The sequence below is a fragment of the Prionailurus bengalensis genome, chromosome A2, assembly GCF_016509475.1.
Source record: "Prionailurus bengalensis isolate Pbe53 chromosome A2, Fcat_Pben_1.1_paternal_pri, whole genome shotgun sequence".
NCBI classification, from domain to species: domain Eukaryota; kingdom Metazoa; phylum Chordata; class Mammalia; order Carnivora; family Felidae; genus Prionailurus; species Prionailurus bengalensis.
Window position 1 is genome coordinate 87,211,377 of NC_057348.1, and position 20,346 is coordinate 87,231,722.

General features: G+C 37.9%; 1 pseudogene; it reads left to right on the top strand.

Moving 5' to 3' along the window:
• Window positions 1-1,280: 1,280 nt before the first annotated feature.
• Window positions 1,281-1,939, top strand: LOC122488245 (annotated as a pseudogene).
• The last annotated feature ends 18,407 nt before the right edge of the window (window positions 1,940-20,346 follow it).

Genomic DNA, 20,346 nt, shown 5'->3' on the forward strand with positions numbered 1-20,346 from the left:
TTTAAATTTCTCCTTTTCAATTTTCAATATATTCTACTAGTATGTCTTACATCATAATAAAGGACATTTCCTTCTCTTTTCATGATGGTCTTATTTTATTGTCTTCTATTATTGTCTTCACTGTGATTTCCAGGTGTTTGAGACCAGATCCATTCTGTTAGCAATTCTACATTTCACTTCTGAAATCTTCTATTACTCCTGCATTAAAACACACACAGACACACACACACACACACACACACACACACCTTATAGAAGATTACTGTGCTGTAGAATAGAGGTCATGAAATTATAGCCCACAGGCTAACGCAGCCTGTGATTTTTAAAATAGTTTAAAATAGCTCTAGAGAATTATTGTAAGTATCGGCCATACACCATAGGAGTAGCTCTAAGCCTCTCTTTCTCAGTATTGATAGAGGGACAAAGTGGACCATTGTGCTGGAAGAGCATTTCCAGGGAAGAACTAAGGGGTTACAAGCTCTGTGGTGTGGAGTGCTCTCTGTTTGGATTCTCCTCTCTTTCTAAATTGCTTCCTTTTCCCTTAGGCTGGTATGGGGAGGATGAGTTTGCGATTACTTCTTCTTGGGAGGTCCCTTTGTCCTTTTAGGTTTAACAAAACCAGAGAAAGGTTGCCTGGGGTGGCCGCTTTACAGCAGCTCTTCTATAAACCTTAGGGAGAAAAATTCTTTAACTCAGGTCAATATTCCTCACCTCCTAACAGGGAAGGAGGCTCTAAGGAACAAAATTAGGAAGAAGGCCACTAGGACTAATTCCAGTCTAGACCTTGACTAAAAAGATAGTGAAATTCCCAGCATATTTTGGTATTACAGCCCTGGTAATAAATGCAAATAAATAAACAAACAAACAAACTGAAACTTCCATTTACACTGCAGTTGTATTCCTAGAAAATCTAGTATATTTAAAAACATGCCCCCGATACTTTTGTCTTTACTTATAAACAACAGTGGGATTCTAGGTTCCGATAATTATAAATAGGCATTTCAATTCTATGAATGTGAAGTAGCTATTTCAAAGTTATGAGAAATTCGTCTTTGTGCCAAATGGTTCTTGTATTGCAGTATGGCTATCACCCTTGGCTGTCAGCTGCCAAATGCTGGTAGTGTCCCTCAATCACTGTGAAAATCATTGTCCGTGTCCCCTGGTGGTACAAAATTTAAGAACCTACGCTATAGAGCAAAGAAACAGTAATAGTAATAGCAGCAACAAAACACGTTTCCAGGGTACATCACCTTAATTCCTCTAGCAATGAGTTCATCTCTATGCATCTTTCACAGAAAACTTCAAAGCACAAGAACGTAAATTCCTGTACATCCAAGAGCCTCCAGATGGCTTTTGGCGCGATGGTGGCAGACAGCGACCCCGCACTCCCTCAGACTATTCTGGAAATATCCGAAGCCGCAGAAGCCGACAAGGAGATGTCACAGGAGCCGAAAAGCCCTGAGCGAACCCCACTTTCAGAGGAAACACTAAGCCCAGGCCGAACGCCTCGAAACCGAAGGAAGAAATGAGCAGATGAAAACAGAAAACTTGAAGCTGCTGGCACCTCTGTGAGCGCGGCGCTGTGCTCTGCAGACAAGCACAACACGGCCCCTGCTTACTGCAAGAGGGCCCGTGAGCTGGATCCTGACATCAGTCGTGCAAGAAAGTCGAAGACAGCGAAGGAGGCTGAGACAGGTGCCGAACCCCCGGGAGGTGTCGGCAGCTTGGATTTCGCAGCGTGCTACGCAACCCGAGCTCAATGAGCAAGGCGTCAAACCTCATGAGCAATCTCCACGTTCAACAGTTGGTGTCCGAGATGGCTTCCGGTGGCCCTAACCCCTCGCAGACTCGCAGAAGGACCTGGCCAGTCTCATCCAGACCAGCCAGCAGTTACTTCCCTCACTGGATGAAGCAGCAGGATCCGGAGCTGAAAGAATAGCGCCAAAGACGGGTACACAGTGGTGCCCTATGCCTGTCACAACTGGCAGGAATGACTGCCACCTATTCCAGCTCCGTCGCGCCCTACCCCAGCTGGAGGCCTTCCTGCCTCTTGTGGTTTTCTCCCATTGGACTCCCAAAGAGAGAAAAAGGAAAATAAATTGGACCTGGATGTCAAGAAAGAAAGAAAGGAAAAGAAAGGAAGGAAGAGAAAGAAAGAAAGAAAGAAAGAAAGAAAGAAAGAAAGAAAGAAAGAAAGAAAGAAAGAAAGAAAGAAAGAAAGAAAGAAAGAAAGAAAGAAAGAAAGAATTTAAATGTATAAATCATTTGACTATCCTTAACATGGGCCTAACTGCACGTTCGATTCCTTTCAGGCATTTTTCTTAGTTCTCAATCTTCTTTGCCTACCTCATTATCAGCTTGGTTTACAGCCGAGGTTCTTCATTCATTCCTTTAACATCTACCAAGCACAAGTCAGCGCCTAGCACAGTGATTAGCATTTTCTTAATCTGGTGTAGCCTTTAAATCAGAACAGGATTATCTAATTATGTTATCTATGAGAGTGAAATTGAAACTTTTTTTCCTTTAATAAGTATGTACTAATTTTGTAAATTTATCAATATTGTGTTACTGTATACAATATTTCTACTAATTCTTTGCAAGTTATAAATTTCATGCATCTAAAGTTCTTATACATACAGAGAAAAACCATTCACCTACTATTGGTATCTGGTCTTATTCCTTTACATTTTAAGTAGGTTTCTCTTTGAAGATCTGGTTTAAATTTCAGTTCAACGGGAGACACCTGAATGAGTAGCATAAGAAACTGATTATGATGCTTTCCTTTATAGAATATTGTATTTTCTGGGAAATAAGCCAGAATCTGATCTAACTCATCTCTAGCACTTTTAACTTTAAATACTTTACCACATACTACCTTGCAAAGTCTTCTGCAAACAGTAATAAACTGTCTTTCCAAAATAAATTTATTTCCATGTATTTACTAACAATCTTAAACAACTCGTTAGACGAGTTTTAGCTCCTTTTCCCCCTAAAGTCGTAAATTGTAACCAATGACTTTTGAAGTTGCCATTCTTATAATGTTTAATATTTTTCCTCTTTTCTTTTCCTCCATGTTAAAATGTGCTGTTAAATCAAAAGAGTCCATTGCAAGAGTGGTTTCTAAATGAAGAGTTGGAGTAACTTTTTCCTTTTTATAATTTAGGATTGGGCTCCCAGGTTGGTGCACAGTCTAACAATAGGGCGGAATTTATTTTTTGCCTTCTAAAGCAGAAGTCACTTCAATAGTTTTAAAAGCACTGCAAATGACTGCCTTTGACAACCTGGAGGCCAAGGAAGGTCTCTCAGCTCTGAAAATGGAAACAGCTGGACTAGTTATGTGGTAGTGATTCAGCCTGAGCCACAGGCCCACACCCAGGTGGAAAGGGCAAACCCTGGGGGCTTTAGGGATCCCTAGAGCCTGGAACGTCCTATAGGACTTGTCCTTGTATCTGGATTGACGGGAGTTTCAGAGACTATTTCTTGTTCTTTTTCATTTTTCTTATGGTTCCCCCTATCTTTTCATCATTACGTATAGGATTCTTTATTTACATTTCTGATAAGTACTGGTGAGTATGAGTCATTGCAGAATTAAGGTATGCCTAGTATATATACACCTGACATGAGGCAACTCCAGAGAAAACACTAACAACCCCATAGCTTCCTTTAGTCTGAAGTCTGGAGGAGTCCAAATATTTCTGGAATTCCCAGAGGCAATAGCGCTTCAAGTCTAACACAATAGCAAACAGATTTAATGAGATACAGCATACAGGATATAGAGTAGTACTTAACCTGCCCACTTAACCCATTTTAATAAAAGCATTGGATAACAGTGACCAGTATTTATTCCGGGCAGGAACTCTGCAAAAACACTGATCTCCATTAATATATTCCAACTACTCTGTGAAGTGGATATTGATATTATCTCTGTGGTCATGCAGCTGGTAATAAGTGAAGCCAAAAAGGAGACACAAGATTCCAGAGCCTAAACCCTTTACTAAATTATGATGGTTAAAAACTATTTTTTTCTGAATAAATAACTTAAATTTTAAGAAGAAGCATAATCACTATAGAAGAGTAATCATCTACGTTACAGGCGTATGTTAAGCAAAACCTACATTTAAGCACTGTTCTAGTTACCAAAAAAATCAACAGTGAATAAAATGGACAAATGACCTAAAGGAGCTTTCCGAGAGGAAAAAGATAATCAATAGAATAAATAAATAAACAGATTGCATTGTGGTAGACAGTAAATGCAATAGAGGGAAAAAAATTTAAAAAGGACAGTAGGTTATGGAGATGTTAAAATGTAAATCCTGTGGTCACTAGTGATCTCCAGAGAAGGTGATAATTAAAGATAATTAAAGACCTGAAGGAGGCGAAGAAACAAGCCCTTCTCCATCCTCAGTTCAATCCAATCTCCACGGCAAATAGCATTCTAGCCCAAAAGGACGGAGTTCAAAGGCCCTGAGGCACTGGGGAACATTGCTAGGACGATCTGGGAACAGCAAGGAAGGAGACCGGGACCAGGAGGAGGTTGGCTCTGGTGGAGCATGGGAGCACACAGAAGGGGAGATGGGACCTGAGAGATAATGAGGCAAGGAAGGGAAAGCTACTCCAAGAATAAGAAGAGAAGCTATAGTGTGTGAAGCAGGAGAGGGACATAATCCACATTATGTTTTTAAAAGGATTACTCTGGCTTTTGTATAGAGAATTGACTAGGGGCATGAGATGGAGGAGTGATCAACTAGAAATTGCTGTTAGGAGATCCCAGGAATAAGACGAAATTGTCTTGGCCCAGAGAAACAGTATTGAAGGTGTGGGGAAATGATTTGCATTCTGGACATATTTTGTAGGTGGAACTGACATGATTTGCTTATTAACTGAATATGGTATTGTAAGTAAATAAGCTGCGTCAGACTTGAACATCTGGAAGAGTTGAGATTTATCAGCCAAGATATAGAAAGTGGTGGATATTGCAGGGTTAGGTGTATTTCTAAGCAAATATGATGAAGAAAGACAATCAAGTTGAAAGAACAGGCAGAATGGCCAGGATGATTGACCACAGGATATGATTAGGCTAAGGAAGATAAAACAAAGGTGGGCTGGGAGGGACAGTGTGGAGATGACAGGGTCAAGGACTGGAGACCCTTCCGAGGCTGTAGGGTGTGGCATCCATATTGGAGACTAATGTATTCATTCAACATAAACTATGACTCGCTCGAGTCGAAAATTGGTTAGAACATGCCCTAGTCAGAGTCCCAACTGGAGGCCAGTTCCTCGGACTCCCATATATTCTATTCTCATATTAGCCTAAATTCCTTGGAATGATTTAGGACTGAATGGTTTTCCAAATATCTAAAAATTAAAGTTTCTAACAATTAACACTTGAGTGCTTGTAAGATAAGATTTGGCTATTTGAGGTGTACTTGAGAATTCCTGGACTAAAATAGATTGTCCCACGTTAGCAGTCAAAGCACGTATTACAGAACAGAAGTTAATGCCTGATAAAAGAATTAAAAATGAAATAAAATGTGTTAGTATAGAGACTTAAAGTCTCATTATTAATTCCTCTCACTACTTTTGAAATGGATGGAACACACCTTCAAATTTTAAAATCTTAATGTTAATCTAATTATTGGCAAACTCTTATGAAACCATTTTACAAATTCCTAAACCATAGATTATGATAAAAGTTACATTTTCTTAATGAATTTTATTAAAATAGAAGGATATCATTGGTTACATTTTTGGTCATACAAATAATTATATTATGTTTAAGAAAATGGGGCATTGCTGATGCACATAAAAACTCTGTATGATAGATTACCCACATTTTGAGATTTTCCATGATTGCTTGGAAAGTTGAGAAAATACATGGTCCTGCCATCCTCCAGGAAAATGACTTCATTTTCTGTAAACATCTGCTTGTTCCATTCCCAAGCTCTTTAAAAAATATAAGTAGGCTTTCATTACAAAAAGTGTGGGTGACCCCAAAACGTTTTTTTTTTACAATGTTAATTAATCATAAAACAACTTGTATGACCAGGAGGCATTTTTTAAAATCTTCATTTATTTTTGAGAGAGAGACAGAGAGACAGAGAGAGAGAGAGAGAGAGAGAGAGAACGGAGGAGGGGCAGAGAGAGAGACACACACACACAGAATTCGAAGCAGACTCCAGGCTCCAAGCTGTCAGCACAGAGCCCAAAGGGAGGCTCAAACTCAACAAACGGTGAGATCTTGACCTGAGCAGAAGTCAGACGCTTAACTGAGTCACCCAGGCGCCCGACCAGGAGGCATTTAAAGACAATCACTGATATTTATTATTGGCTAATATTTTACTCCTTTATTATTCTTTTACTTCCCAAATTATTTCATTTCTCATTACCCTACCACGTTAACAATGATGGAAGCATGCTTGGATAATAGTATGTATTCTCTATGTTGTGGCCATCCATCTGATTACATAGTTTCTAGAAATATTTCTCTATAAAATTAGAGGTTACTCATAAATTAGTTGTAGTACTTTAATTTTTTTTACTAAGATGTGGAAGAATTTAAATCTTTTTTTTATTATTATAAAGAAAAACACAGCATTTTGTGTTAACAAAAGTAATGTCATATTGGGGGAATGAGGGAGTTGGATTGCCACCTCTAGATATATTCACATTTGAAATGCCTTTCCAAATATGACCTTCCAACCCATTGGAATATTTGCCATTATGTCGTTTCTGTGTTCAAAAACCTGCACCTTAAAACCTATATGTTACTTTTGAGGTTTAATATACTGATTCAGAAGTTATTTGACATTGTCATCATCTAATCAAAATGAGCAAAGTCATGGAGAGAATAAGCATTGATCAAGTATGCCTGCTGAACAATATGGGAAGGAAAAGATCTTGAGGAAAGGGATTGGCCTAAGGGAGACAGGTCCAGGTTAGGTGACAAAGGGACAAAGGGACAACGTCCTGGCACTTTGTCTCTATTAGTTGGTCTCTATCCACTTATTAGTGGTCTCTATCCACTTTAACAATTATCCATGCACTGACACTTGGTAGTATGCTTTTGATGAAAATGCAGCAGATATCCTTTTCATTATGTAATTAAGATTTTGTTTTTGATTTTTGATTTTTTGAGAAAAGCTGAATCATTATATAAAAGCTACAACTGGAAAAATGTAAGTAGAGATCCAATGATTTGTATTTCTGGGACAACATAAATGCTTTTTTTTCTTTAAGGAAAAAAAATACTTTTCTTAGCAGGAAGAACAACATACAGGTTTAATTTTATGAATCAGGAATGCAGTGTAAAGGCCAAGAAACTTGATATTAAGTATCAAAATGTTATTTCAGAGTTGTTATTATATTATCTTCAAAAACAAAGTGATTTAAGATGGGCAAGAAAATACATATTTTAAATGGGAGGATTTCCTTGTGCCTAAATAAGATATTGGGAACATATAATATATTTATCTGTATTATTGTATTATTTTCCAAAACTATTATACTGCCATTCTTTAGAAGACATCCTAACTTAATAAGTGAAAAATTTATATCTGGATTTCAAACAAATGCACTATATCTCTGTTAGGGTCAACTGTTCAAGCAAAGACTTATTTATTGCGTACAGGCAAACTTGCATAGTTACACAGACACATTTACTATGTACATCAACTCTTAATAATAACAGTAATAATGATGACAGACTACCAAATGTTCTAAGCAGTTTCCACGTGTTTACACATTACACAAACGTTGAGATAGATTACATTATTATACTCACTTTACAGATAAGAAATATAAGACAGAGAGATCCCAAATAATTTGCTGAAGATTGCATCATGAGTGAGAAGCTAAACTGGTGTTCACGTGCAACATGGATACACTGGGAAGGTGACAACACGGTCAGAGCCTCAGAGAGTCCATTTTCAAAAAGTCTCAAAATTACTGACTGTCTTTTCCTACTAGCTTCAGAGGAATGGAGTAGTCACAGTGAGATCTCAGTAGGCATGAACTGAAAGTGAAGGCATTTATTTTAATGAGGAAGTAGTAAATGGTCAATTTTATTGATTGCTAAGCCTATCAATCCCTGCTGGGAAAGAAGTGGGCAATGCATCAAAAGTTGCCAAAAGGAAGTATGACCTTTCTTGAACTTAAAAGACAAGTAGGAGCTTTCTAAAAGATGAAAGGCTGGGGGCAGGGACGAGGAAATGGGACGAGCAAAGAAGGCAGGCAAGGGGTTCAGAGTCAAAGGGGATGTGGGGAGGGATGGGTCCAGGGATCTAGGAAAAGGTAAGATTAGGGAAGCCTCGGACGAACTGCCAAAAAGCTTTAACTTTATCCATTATGTAATAGGAGGCTTTTCATGAGTTGAAGCAGAGATACAACATGTTTGTATTTACGTTTTGTATCAATTTTTTAAAATTTTTTTAATGTTTATTTATTTTTGAGACAGAGAGAGCATGAACTGGGGAGAGGCAGAGAGAGAGGGAGACACAGAATCTGAAGCAGGCTCCAAGCTCTGAGCTATCGGCACAGAACCAGACGTGGGGCTTGAACTCAGACTATGAGATCATGACCTGAGCTGAGTTGGACACTCAACCGACTGAGCCACCCAGGCGCCCCTAAATTTTTTTAATCTTTATTTATTTCTGAGAGAGAGAAATAGAGCATGAGCAGAGTAGGGGCAGAGGGAGAGGGAGACACAGAATCCGAAGCAGGCTCCAGGTTCTGAGCTGTCAGCACAGAGCCCGAAGCTGGGCTCAAACTCACAAAGGGTGAGATCATGACCTGAGCCAAAGTTGGATGCTTAACTGACTGAGCCACTCAACCACCCCTATTTACGTTTTATATAAATCACTTTGACAGCTTTGAGGAGGATGTACTTGAGAGGGGAAATTTAGTACTAGAAATGTTGCTGCAATGATCCAGGGAAAAGAATATATGATTTTAAGGAGAGTGGCTAGAGTGATTGGGAAAAGGAAGCGTGTGTATAAACATGTAAGAGGTAAAATGAGCAGGTATTGTCATTATTTGGAGATTACTAAACAAGGAGGAGTCATCTCCTGGTTTTCTTGCCTTGGTGGCGGGCTGCTTGTTGTAGCCAAAACATAAGATAGAAAACACAACAGTAAATACAAAATGTTGCATTAAATTCTGGACAAGTTGAATATGAAGTTCCTATAGAAGATACCATGGGGACATAAGGCAGAAAATGGGAAGAAAGGTCAGGAAGTTATGGTCTAACAGGTGTCATTTGGCAGTAACCAGACTATGGATTCCAGTTAAAACCTCAGATTGGAGCTGTGAGAATGGATGTGAATATTCGGCAAGAGAACATTCAAGAACAGAAGTTGGCTGAGGAAAAAACTCAAGAGAACAGTAACATTTAACTGTCTGACGGTGGGAAAAAGCAACCAGAAGGAATCAAGAAACTATAAACTAAAGGTAAAGCACGCAAGATCCAAGGGAGGAGAGAGAATTTCAAGAAGGGAGTCCTGTCTCCCTTTAAATACAAACTGTAAGTACAACTAGACCCTTTGGTTTGGCAATCAGGGGAGTCATTGGTTTGCTTCCTGGCGCAGTCACTCTCAGTGGACACAGAGCCAGATCATGGCTGCTGTGACGAGGGAGTAAAGAGCTGAGCCTCCCATGAACTCCAGATTTCCCCTAATGAGTCTCACCTTGATCTTGCTCTGTTGTAGAAGGCTCTCTGGTTTCTGCGCTGGGAGGCTCATGACCCCTCTCCTCTCACTGTTCTTCTTCTTCTTCTTCTTCTTTTTAATGTTTATTTATTTTTGAGAGAGAGGCACTGTGTGAGCAGGGGAGGGGCAGAGACAGAGAATCTGAAGTGGGATCTGCATTGATATCAGAGAGCCCCGATGTGGGGCTCGAACTTACAAACTGTGAGATCATATTCTCAACAGTTTCACAGCCAAAGCTCTTGAACTTAATATGCAAACTAATTTCTTTCCCTTTCTTTCTTTCTTTCTTTCTTTCTTTCTTTCTTTCTTTCTTTCTTTCTTTCTTTCTTTCTCTTTTTCCTTCTCTCTCCCTCTCTCCTTCTGTCCCTCCCTTCTTCCTCCCTTCCTCCTCTCCTCCCTTACTCTCTTTCGCTTTCTTTCTAGAGAGGACATGAGAGAAAGAGCCTGCTGAGAGTCTGCTGAGCACAGAGCCTGATGTAAGGCTTGATCCCACGACCCTGGAGCCAAACTCCAGAGTCAGACCCTCAACCAACTGAGCCACCCAGAGGCACTTGTAAACTAACTTTAGGTTGTATATGTAATATGGTGATTCCTTATCACTTTGAAGTAAACTACAACATTCTCAGGAGTAGCATTTAATAGAACGTTATGGGGGCACCTGGGTGGCTCACTCAGTTAAGCACCAGACTTCGGCTCAGGTCATGATCTCATGGTTAGTGGGTTCGGGCCCCGTGACGGGCTCAGTGCTGACAGCTCAGAGCCTGGAGCCTGCTTTGGATTCTGTGTCTCCCGCTCTCTCTGCCCCTTCTTCACTCTCTCTCTCTCTCTCTCTCTCTGAAAAATAAACATTAAAAAAACATTAAACACAAAGAAAGTTATGTATAGAACCACCCTCTGTAATTTCCACCACTAGGAAAGAAAAATATTAGTGTATGTTCTTAATTGTTAGTTTGGTTGTTAATATGCAATATATATATATATATATATATATATATATATGTGTGTGTGTATATATATATGTATATATATATACATATATATATACACACACACACATATATATATATATACACATACACACACGGAGATTACAAAATAATCTCCACATTTATTTATGATAGGCAGGCTTGTGACTTTGTTTCTACTCCTTTAAAATGATGATTATGTCAGGTTCTACAATTTTTATTATCTTAGAAATATCAAGTCTGTGCAGTTCCCATTACTTCACTCAATAATTGTACAACTTTATTTTATAATCTGAGGATGTGATTATTATTTACACACTGACTAACACCTAAAACACAGAAACCAAAATCTTTCAAACATGATTAATCTTTATGGTTCCTATTAGGAAAACATCCATCTTTAAACTCAGCCTTCTTGGGTCCTTAAACCAGCAGTGGAGACTGAGAGAAGGCCCAAGAGTATGCAAGTCTTGGAACTTGTTAGTTAGTAAGAACTATGCATTATGTATCATTAATTTCCTCTTTAAGGCTCTCAAGAACATACAGCTCCTATCATCATTTTTAATAATTTGCAAACCCAAGACAAGTACATATATCTTCAAGGAAAAGGGAAAAATATAACACCAAGGTGGTTATTTTAGCCCAGATTTCTTTAAAAACATTTTTTTTAATGTTTATTCATTTTGAGAGGGGAAGGTGCAGAGAGAGAAGAAGACACAGAATCTGAAGCAGGCTCTAGGTTCTGAGCTATCAGCACAGAGCCCAATGCTGTGGGCTTGAACCCACAAACTGGGAGATCATGACCTGAGCCAAAGTCAGACACCTAACCAAATGAGCCGCCCAGGTGCCCCTAACCCAGATTTCGTCATAGTGGGTAGAAGATTTAGAAACTATACATAATTATTTCACAGCTATTTTATACTTTTACAAACATCTTTGGGTCATCGTTAAGAACAGGGGCCTACTTACTTACACTATCCATCTCTGTGTGCCCAAACCCTATTCTGTTAATGTAAAATTATTTAATATTACAATAACATAAGTCATTGAACTAAAGAAACATATTTCTTCAAAAAAGATTTCTATTTTTTTTTCATAGAAAGTGGAATGTTGTGATGTACTCATCTGTGCATTTTTTTTTAAATTTTTTTTTCAACGTTTTTATTTATTTTTGGGACAGAGAGAGACAGAGCATGAACGGGGGAGGGGCAGAGAGAGAGGGAGACACAGAATCGGAAACAGGCTCCAGGCTCTGAGCCATCAGCCCAGAGCCCGACGCGGGGCTCGAACTCACGGACTGCGAGATCGTGACCTGGCTGACGTCGGACGCTTAACCGAATGTGCCACCCAGGCGCCCCTCATCTGTGCATTTTAAATAGGTTTGGTGGGAATATTTCCCTGTTTGTATACCTTCTCAAGGAAAAATTAAATTGACCTTAGCTACCAGGTTATTTACAATTCTATCTGTTTCCATCATAGTGTGTGTCAGGGGCTGTATTTATCAAATCTCAAGGAATTCTTTAAGAGTTACAGGAAATCACATTTTTTTTTTTTTTTTGGCACAATACTGACTCTTTTGCTATTTGCTGGATTTCAAGTTTCTGGAAGTTGGACACAACTGAAATAATGAGAAATGGGGTGGAGAGTAATGGTTTGCTTAAGTAACTGTGAGAGATAAGGTCACAAAGTACCCAGAGTTTCCATCTGATTCACAGAAGGGAAGGAAGCTGGGAGGAGCAGGTGTGGAGGTGGGATCCTGGGGTGGAATCCTGGTGGAGGTTTCTGGACTGATAAGGTCCAGGACTGTGGGAACCTTCTCCCTGGTTTCAGCAGCTGTGCTCTGTAAAGAAGGCTTGACAAGCTCCCTCCTTGGGAGGAATGGATGGAATGTGGATGCTCCACTTTACCTTGGGCTCTGAAACCACAGGGAGCTCTAGACCATTCTGAAGCCACAGCCAGCAGAAGGCATTCAGGCTCCGGAGTGAGGGTCCAGGGTTTCCCCATAAATCAAAGACTGCCCTATTGCAACCTCAGTGATCACATGATCTTGGCATTATTTCAACGTAGTTTTAAAAATAAAACCAAATAAACGACAAATTAAGGAGTAGGGGAGGAGGTAAACGAACGCACTATCTAAAAGCCTATTACAGTTTTGGCCAGATCTTTGACTCAGAACATGGTGTTGCACAAAATTGTGGTGTAATCTTAAATGCCATAAACAGTTAAGCATGTGTAACGTCTACCTAATTGTTTGGAATGAAGAAAACAAACAAAAGCATTACAGAAACACAGGATTGGCACACACAGGGTACTTGACAATAATATGCTGCGTAACTTGGGAGGTAATTTTACCTCCCTGGGTTTCAGTTTCTTTAGCTAAAAAATAAAGAATTTGGACTAGGTATTTAAAATCCTATTATCTCAAGTTTTTGATTTTTTTTTTAAATTATAACTGTTGGTCTCTTTTAAATATTATAAGCATCGTATGATTTACAAGTAGTCATTTTATATTGGCTTTTATTTACCAAGTATAAAGTCATGTATGCTCAATGAAAAAAACAAAAACAAAAACAAAACAAAACAAAAAACAGAGAACTATTGAAAACTTAAGAAAGCCTATAAACTCATTATCCTGAGAAATCTACAATAAACTTGTTTGTGTTAGTAAGTACAAACTTCATATATATAAATGGTATAGATATATAGCAAGTTAGGATTATACTACTTATGCTGTTTCATTATCCACTTTTTATCTTAAAATACAGTGTGTATATTTTTAATGGCTGTATTTATTAGCTTTCCTTATTTTTAACGGCTGTGAATTTTACTGCAGGTATACTGGGTGTATTTGTATCGTCATTTAAGAAATCATCTTGATGCTGATCAGCTTTATATATTAACAATTTCAACAACATATTCTGTTGAACATTTAAATTGCTTCTTTCTACTATTGTTTACAATGTTTCAGTAGACATATCTGTACACTTCTCTGAATATTCCCCAAAGATAAATTCCAGGAAGTAGAATTGTTAGATCAGAGGCAATGTGAGTGAATGTTTTAATCTGACAGATATTTTTTAATCAAAAATACTGTAAACATTTTGTTAAATGTATAAAAATCATGATTCATCCTAATTTCAGCAAACATTTTATTGAACTTTCATTGAGTGATATTTATTCTATGAATATTGCCTTTAACAGTGCTGAGATTAAATACATTTGCAAGAATATATTCTGAAAGTAACAATGTTTCCCACTCTATAGATGGGTTTTGAGAATGAAGTAAGTGCTAAAACCTAAATGGTAATTCCTGGGCCCTGGGCTTGCTTCTCACAGGACAATTAGCCGGGAGGCAGGCACTGAGCAGGCCCCATACTCTGGAAACAGGCAGGGTGATAGTGAAGGGTCATGGGTTACTGTCCTTCTGAGCCCATATGAATTTGGTTCTCCCTCTTTTTCACATGGTGTGAGTGAATGACCCTACTCTAAAAGCTATATGGGGCGCTTGGGTGGCTCAGTCTGTTAAGCATCTGACTCTTGGTATTGGCTCAGGTCATGATCTCACGGTTCGTGAGTTCAAAACCACACTGGGCTCTGAGCTGGCAGCACAGAGCCTGCTTGGGATCCTGTCTCTCCCTCTCTCTCTCTGCCCCTTCCCTGCTCATTCACTCTCTGTCTCTCTCAAAATAGATAAATAAACTTAAAAAAAAAAAAAAGCTATAGAATCAATCTAATTATTTTACAATTTTAACTGGCATCAACTTGAAAATGTCTACTTAGCTACAAATGAGTACAAACTACTACAGTTGATCCTTGACACTCGGTGAGTCAGGGTGCCTACCCACCTTGCAGTCAAAAATCTGCGTATAACTTTTGACTACTAGAAACTTAACTACTAAGAGCCTACTGTTGACTGTTACTGATCACGTAAACAGTCATTTAACACATATTTTGTATATGTATCGTATGATGGATTATATACTATATTCTTTACCATATACTCTATTGACTGGAAAAAAAATCCATATGGAAGTGGGCCCACACAGTTCAAACCGATGTTGTTCAAGAGTCAACCACATTTTAAAGTGACCTCATATGAGACACCATGCTTTGTGCCTTAAATGCATTTCCATTCATCCACAAGAAGAAAGAAAACGCGACATAGCAACTTAGGTTCTATGATGCCTATGTAAAGATGAAGAAAATGAAGGGTACGATGAAGGCACCCACGGTAAAAAAGCTAGCAAATCGAGGACAAAAATCAGGTCTGAGGGAGTTCTGTTCATTTGTACACTAGTTCTCTTAAATCACTGCGCGTTAGCAAGTTTACAGAGCATGGTAAATTCATCACAATACAAAGATCAGGGAAGCTCCCCACTGCATAGAGCATGAGTGAAGATGGTTACATTCTCATACTTCTCCTAATACTTGTCCATCCTCAAAACAGAAGGTTTGGGGTGAATTCTGTTCCTTACCTTTTCTCCTACAAAACCTGGGATGGGGGAGTTGCTCTAACTTGCTACTTTTTTCTCCCATTCCAGCTCACTGGTTTCTTAAATAAAGTAATACTTTGTATCCCACTCATTTATTCTCATAAGTGGGAGGGTCGGTTTGTTTGTTTGTGTTAATAATTGTTTAACAGATGAGCCGTTTCCCCTAAGAGCCCAAAGCATATATCAGGATTACGGACGATCGGTAAGATACAGTTTTGTTTTTTGTTTTTTCTTAAATTTGATGGGAGATTTAAGGGATTGCTAAATAAGTATCCTGGGCTTTTTGAAAGTCTGCATTACACCATTTTATTTTCAGGAAAGACCTACATTAGTACCTGTTTTCATTATCTGAAAGAAATGTGAAGAGGATTTGCAGTTTTACGAAAAAAGAAGAAAAGCAAAAATAGTGTTGTGTTTGTTTTGCGGCCACATTGGAGAGGTAGCTCGCTCCCCAAACAGTGAGAGTGGCGCCGCCAAGCGCCTTTCTCGGGAACTACAGTCAGCATCTCAGCGTCAAGCTACTATGGCTGTGAACAGGGTTTGTGAGCGTTTGAACTTTATTTCTATATATTCTGTGCATCCATTAGCAAGATGTGTCCTGAGGTATCAGAAAAGCCTAAGAGAGGTTATTTGTGGGGTCTAGGAATACTAAAAGAAATCCTATTTAAATTAAAGGTAATAGCTTCTTTGCTCTATGCCATTTCAGCTTACAAAAGATTTCATAGAAGCCCTCTACTTTTGGATAGCGAGGGAAACCTGTACTTTTGTTTTATAAAAGATGCACATATATTAAATTTCTTCTATCATGTAAATCTTAACATTTTATAGAGCCAGTATATTCTCTCTGAGACACATAGGTTATTTTTCCCTCTTTAAATAGTTGAAAGAAATGGAATCACAGAAGTATATTACGTGACCTCCCCAAGGTTATTTAGCAGACCAACTGCAGAAATGCAGAGTTTAGTTAAAACCAGCTAAAAGTAAAACAAGGGAGTACTTTTCAAATATAAAACTATAGAGGCTTTAGGATAATCAGCAGAGTAGACTAAAACTACTTGGTATATGCTAAACAATCAAAGAGGTTGTTTTATTTTTAATCAAAGGCAGATATTCTAAAAGCATGTAGAGTTTTTAATCAGAAAATATCCTCAGATAAATAAGATTCACACAGGGATTAAATCTATTCAGTCCGGTTCAAAGTTATAGAGCAAGCATAATAGAGAAAGGCTTTTAGAAATCTACTTGAGTAAGCCATTTTGATCTTTTTATCTTGATTGCTCTTTATCTCCTGATAGTTTACTTCTCAGCTTTAGTGTTGAGTTAAAAAAAAAAAAAAAAAAAAAAAAAGTTGGTCAGCCTTTACTTTGTGCTTGCCTGCTTATTGTATTAAGGATTCTATGTCTATAATATTCATTCCAAAGTGGATTGTGCATACTCTTTGTTTAAATGGTTAGTTCCAGAAATATTTAAGAAGCTTTCTCTACCTAAAATAAACATTTTGAAGAACCATTCAGGAGTGTGAGAGATGATGAGTGGAATGTTTTATGTTACGCGTAACTGTGGCTCAAAGGATGAAATCTTTGCTATGTTGTAAAAATAGTCTCAATTCCTCTTCATTAAAGCAAATAATTTGGTTGCCTGAAAGTCTAAGTTACCCATATCATCCAAACAGAAATCCAAGGACTGAAATATGTGTGGCATTTGTTATTTGAATTCCTCCACCTTTCCATGCTACAGTGCTAACTAGATGGTAAATTGTGAAATGCAATCAAATGCAAAGCTTACAATAAAATCAGGTCATCAGCTGAAATATTTACAAGTTCATATGATATTAACAAAATCTTACTGAAATTTTTATGACATTTATTTAGTGTAGAAGAAAAATCAATCTTACTATGAATACCTAACTCATGGAATGGATTCTTCTGTAAGAACCTGATCCCTTAATATGATACCTTAATATTGGAAGTATTTGAGAAAAGAAAAAAAGAAATAAATAGAAATATGCTTTATATTAAAATACTTGAGATCAAGAATGAATTAATCTAAATCATGCTTAAAAAAAGAAAACACCTCTCTCTCTCTCTCTCTCTCTCTCTCTCAGTTGATATAATTGCCTTAAATAAGTACTAATTCATTTCAGAGCAATCTAGCCTAAAACTCAAATTTTCTTTACTCTTACTCTGTGGCATTTTTACTATGGAATTTTGGAAACATAACTAACTTATTGAAAGCCTGTAAATGGACTTTCTCAAGAAAACTGGTAAATTCTATGCCTCTAGAGATATCCAAATTTCTATAATATATATTTACATGTGTGTATATAGTGTGTTCTAAAGAGAACTCAGTTGTACATTTAGTTTATTTATGAATACTTCCAGAGTTCATGATTGGATTTGGTAACTTTAGGGTCCATTTAATCTAAAAGAAAATCTGCTTAGAAAAAAAAAAAAGAAAGAAAAAGTCCATAGTATGTAGAATGGATATGGCACTGACATTAAATAAAATTGTAAATATGGGGGAGCCTAGGTGGCTTAGTTGGTTAATACCCGACTTCGGCTCAGGTCATGATCTCAGGATTCATGGGTTCAAGCCCCACAACAGGCTTTCTGCTCTCAGAGCCCTCTGCAGTCAGCACGGAGCCTGCTTTGGATTCTCTGTCTCCCTCTCTCTCTGCCCCTCCCCTCTTGTGCATGCTCTTTCTCTCAAATAAGTAAGCATTAAAAACTTTTTAAAGTTCGGGTGCCTGGGTGGCTTAGTCAGTTGAGCGGCTGACTTTGCTCAGGTCATGATCTCGCGGTCCGTGAGTTTGAGCCCCGCGTCGGGCTCCGTGCTGACAGCTCAGAGCCTGGAGCCTGTTGCAGATTCTGTGTCTCCCTCTCTCTGACCCTCCCCCGTTCATGCTCTGTCTCTCTCTGTCTCAAAAATAAATAAACATTAAAAAAAAAGTGTTTAAAAAAACTTTTTAAAATTATAAATATGTAGTTAGGATCATAACACATTAAATTGAAAATCAATGTTATGCTTTATTAAAGTCAGGTAAAAGGAGGTTGTGCTTTACATTACTATTATTTACTAAAGCAACAACCTTTAACATATTCTTTTCCAAAGGAAATAAAGACAAATATCTGATTACTATGAAAAAGTAACTGTAGGTAGTATAAAAAGAATAATTCTATTATACTACAAAAATTCCTAAACTCATTAACTGTAAGCTAAAATTACATATGGCAAAAAATCACATAGCTGGCAATAACAGCATAATTTCCAACTACCGCATAAAATTACCAATTTCCAGGGAGCTGCAAAATTTCACACCATCACAGGTTATACATTTTTTTCAAGTGAGCATAATGATTTGGGTACTTATTGTCACACTTCTGACAGCATTAAGGTAGAAATGTATACGAAATTCTTAAAGCCCAGATTCTTGACTCAGAAAATAAATGTAAATAAAAATTACTCCTCAAATTATCTTCATGTCAAAGAAAGATAAATTATGTATCAGGTCTGATTTTTTTCTTAGGAGATCAAATCGTTTCTTGAAAATTTATATTATCCTGATTATAGAAAGAAAGTCAATTTAATTCTCTCATGAGTTTAGTAATATAGTCATCAAACATTTTTAGACATCTATTAATTGTAATCCTCTACAGAAATGAATGCTACTAAGCATCACAAGGTATGGGACTCAGTCTCAGTTCTGCCACTAAGTTACTGTGCTGTTTTTTTTTCCTACTTCACTGACCTCATTTGTGAAAACCATGGTTCAGAGTAAATAATCTCTGAAGTCCCTACCATCTTTTAACCTCTCAATGTGTAACTGAGATGTGGTTCCTGCTCTCAGAGAGTTTACAGTGTTTTAGGAGAGAATAGTAGAGAATGTTACAAGAGTTGTAATTGTAAGGGAGGAAAAATAATTTTTCTGCTACCCTTCCTGGTTCTTGGCTGAGACACCCCAGCCCTGCAGTAAAAAGACAGATTAACCAGAGAAAAATAAACAAGTTAAATAGCATGTATCCCTCCTGCATATGGAGACACCCAGGAAAATTGAGTAACTCCCTGAGATGGCCAAAGTCACCACTTTAAAGACCTTTTCCACCTAAAGACAAAAGAGAAATGTTGGGGGTCAGGGGAGGCCAGTTATAGGACACTGCTAGAAAAAGCACAGTAAACAAACGTAAGGTTGTTGTGCAGATTTAAGACTGTACCTTCTCCACTGATAAGAGTTTCTACAGATTTAGTCATTTTCCTCTTCCTGGTACAGAGAGGAAGACAAGGGCACAAATGATGTTTCTTTTATAAATGTAAGTGTCTGTTACAAAAGGGTAACCTACTTACTTTTCAGAGCTTCTCCTGTGTCCTGTTTCCTAAAAATAGGCAGCCTAAAATAATTTTATGTCAAAGAGGAACATTCTGGGGTGGCACATTCTGCTCCCCTTCAAAATAGACCAAAAACGTTCAGACGATGGTGGCAGGGAGGTCAGTAGGTATAAAGGAAGTCCTCCTAGAGGAGGTAGCCTTTGAAATTGAATATGAAAATTAATAGAGAATAATTTTTCAAATAAAAGTGGGGGGATAAATTATTTTAGATGAAATGAAAGCAGTGAGAGAAGGCGTGGAATTTGGAAAGCTTATAGAACTTTCCGGTTCATGACACTTAGTATCTCAGTATTTTTTTCACATTGACAAAAACAAAAACACAAAAGCAAAAACAAAAAAACTTGACAGTGTGAAAATAAAGGAAACCTCATTTAAAATGGAGTCGGGGGGGCTCCTGGGTGGCTCAGTTGGTTAAGCGTCCGACTTTGGCTCAAGTTGTGATCTCACAGTTTGTGAATTCCAGCCCCGTGTTGGGCTCTGTGCTGATGGCTCAGAGGCTGGAGCCTGCTTCGGATTCTGTGTCTCCTTTTCTCTCTGCCCCTCCCCCACTTGTGCTCTGTCTCTCTCTGTCTCTCAAAAATAAATAAATGTAAATAAATAAAATAAAATAAAATAAAATAAAATAAAATAAAATAAAATAAAATGGAGTCAGAAATCCCTGAAGGGCAAGGTCTGATGAACCACTCAATGCAGCCTGCACAACCAGCAGAAAGAAAGAAGGTAAGAATCACCTTGAAAATGGAAGACATTTTTCACACAGGAATTTCATTCCCTGCTTTTAAGAAAAAGAAGGAAGATCCTTCC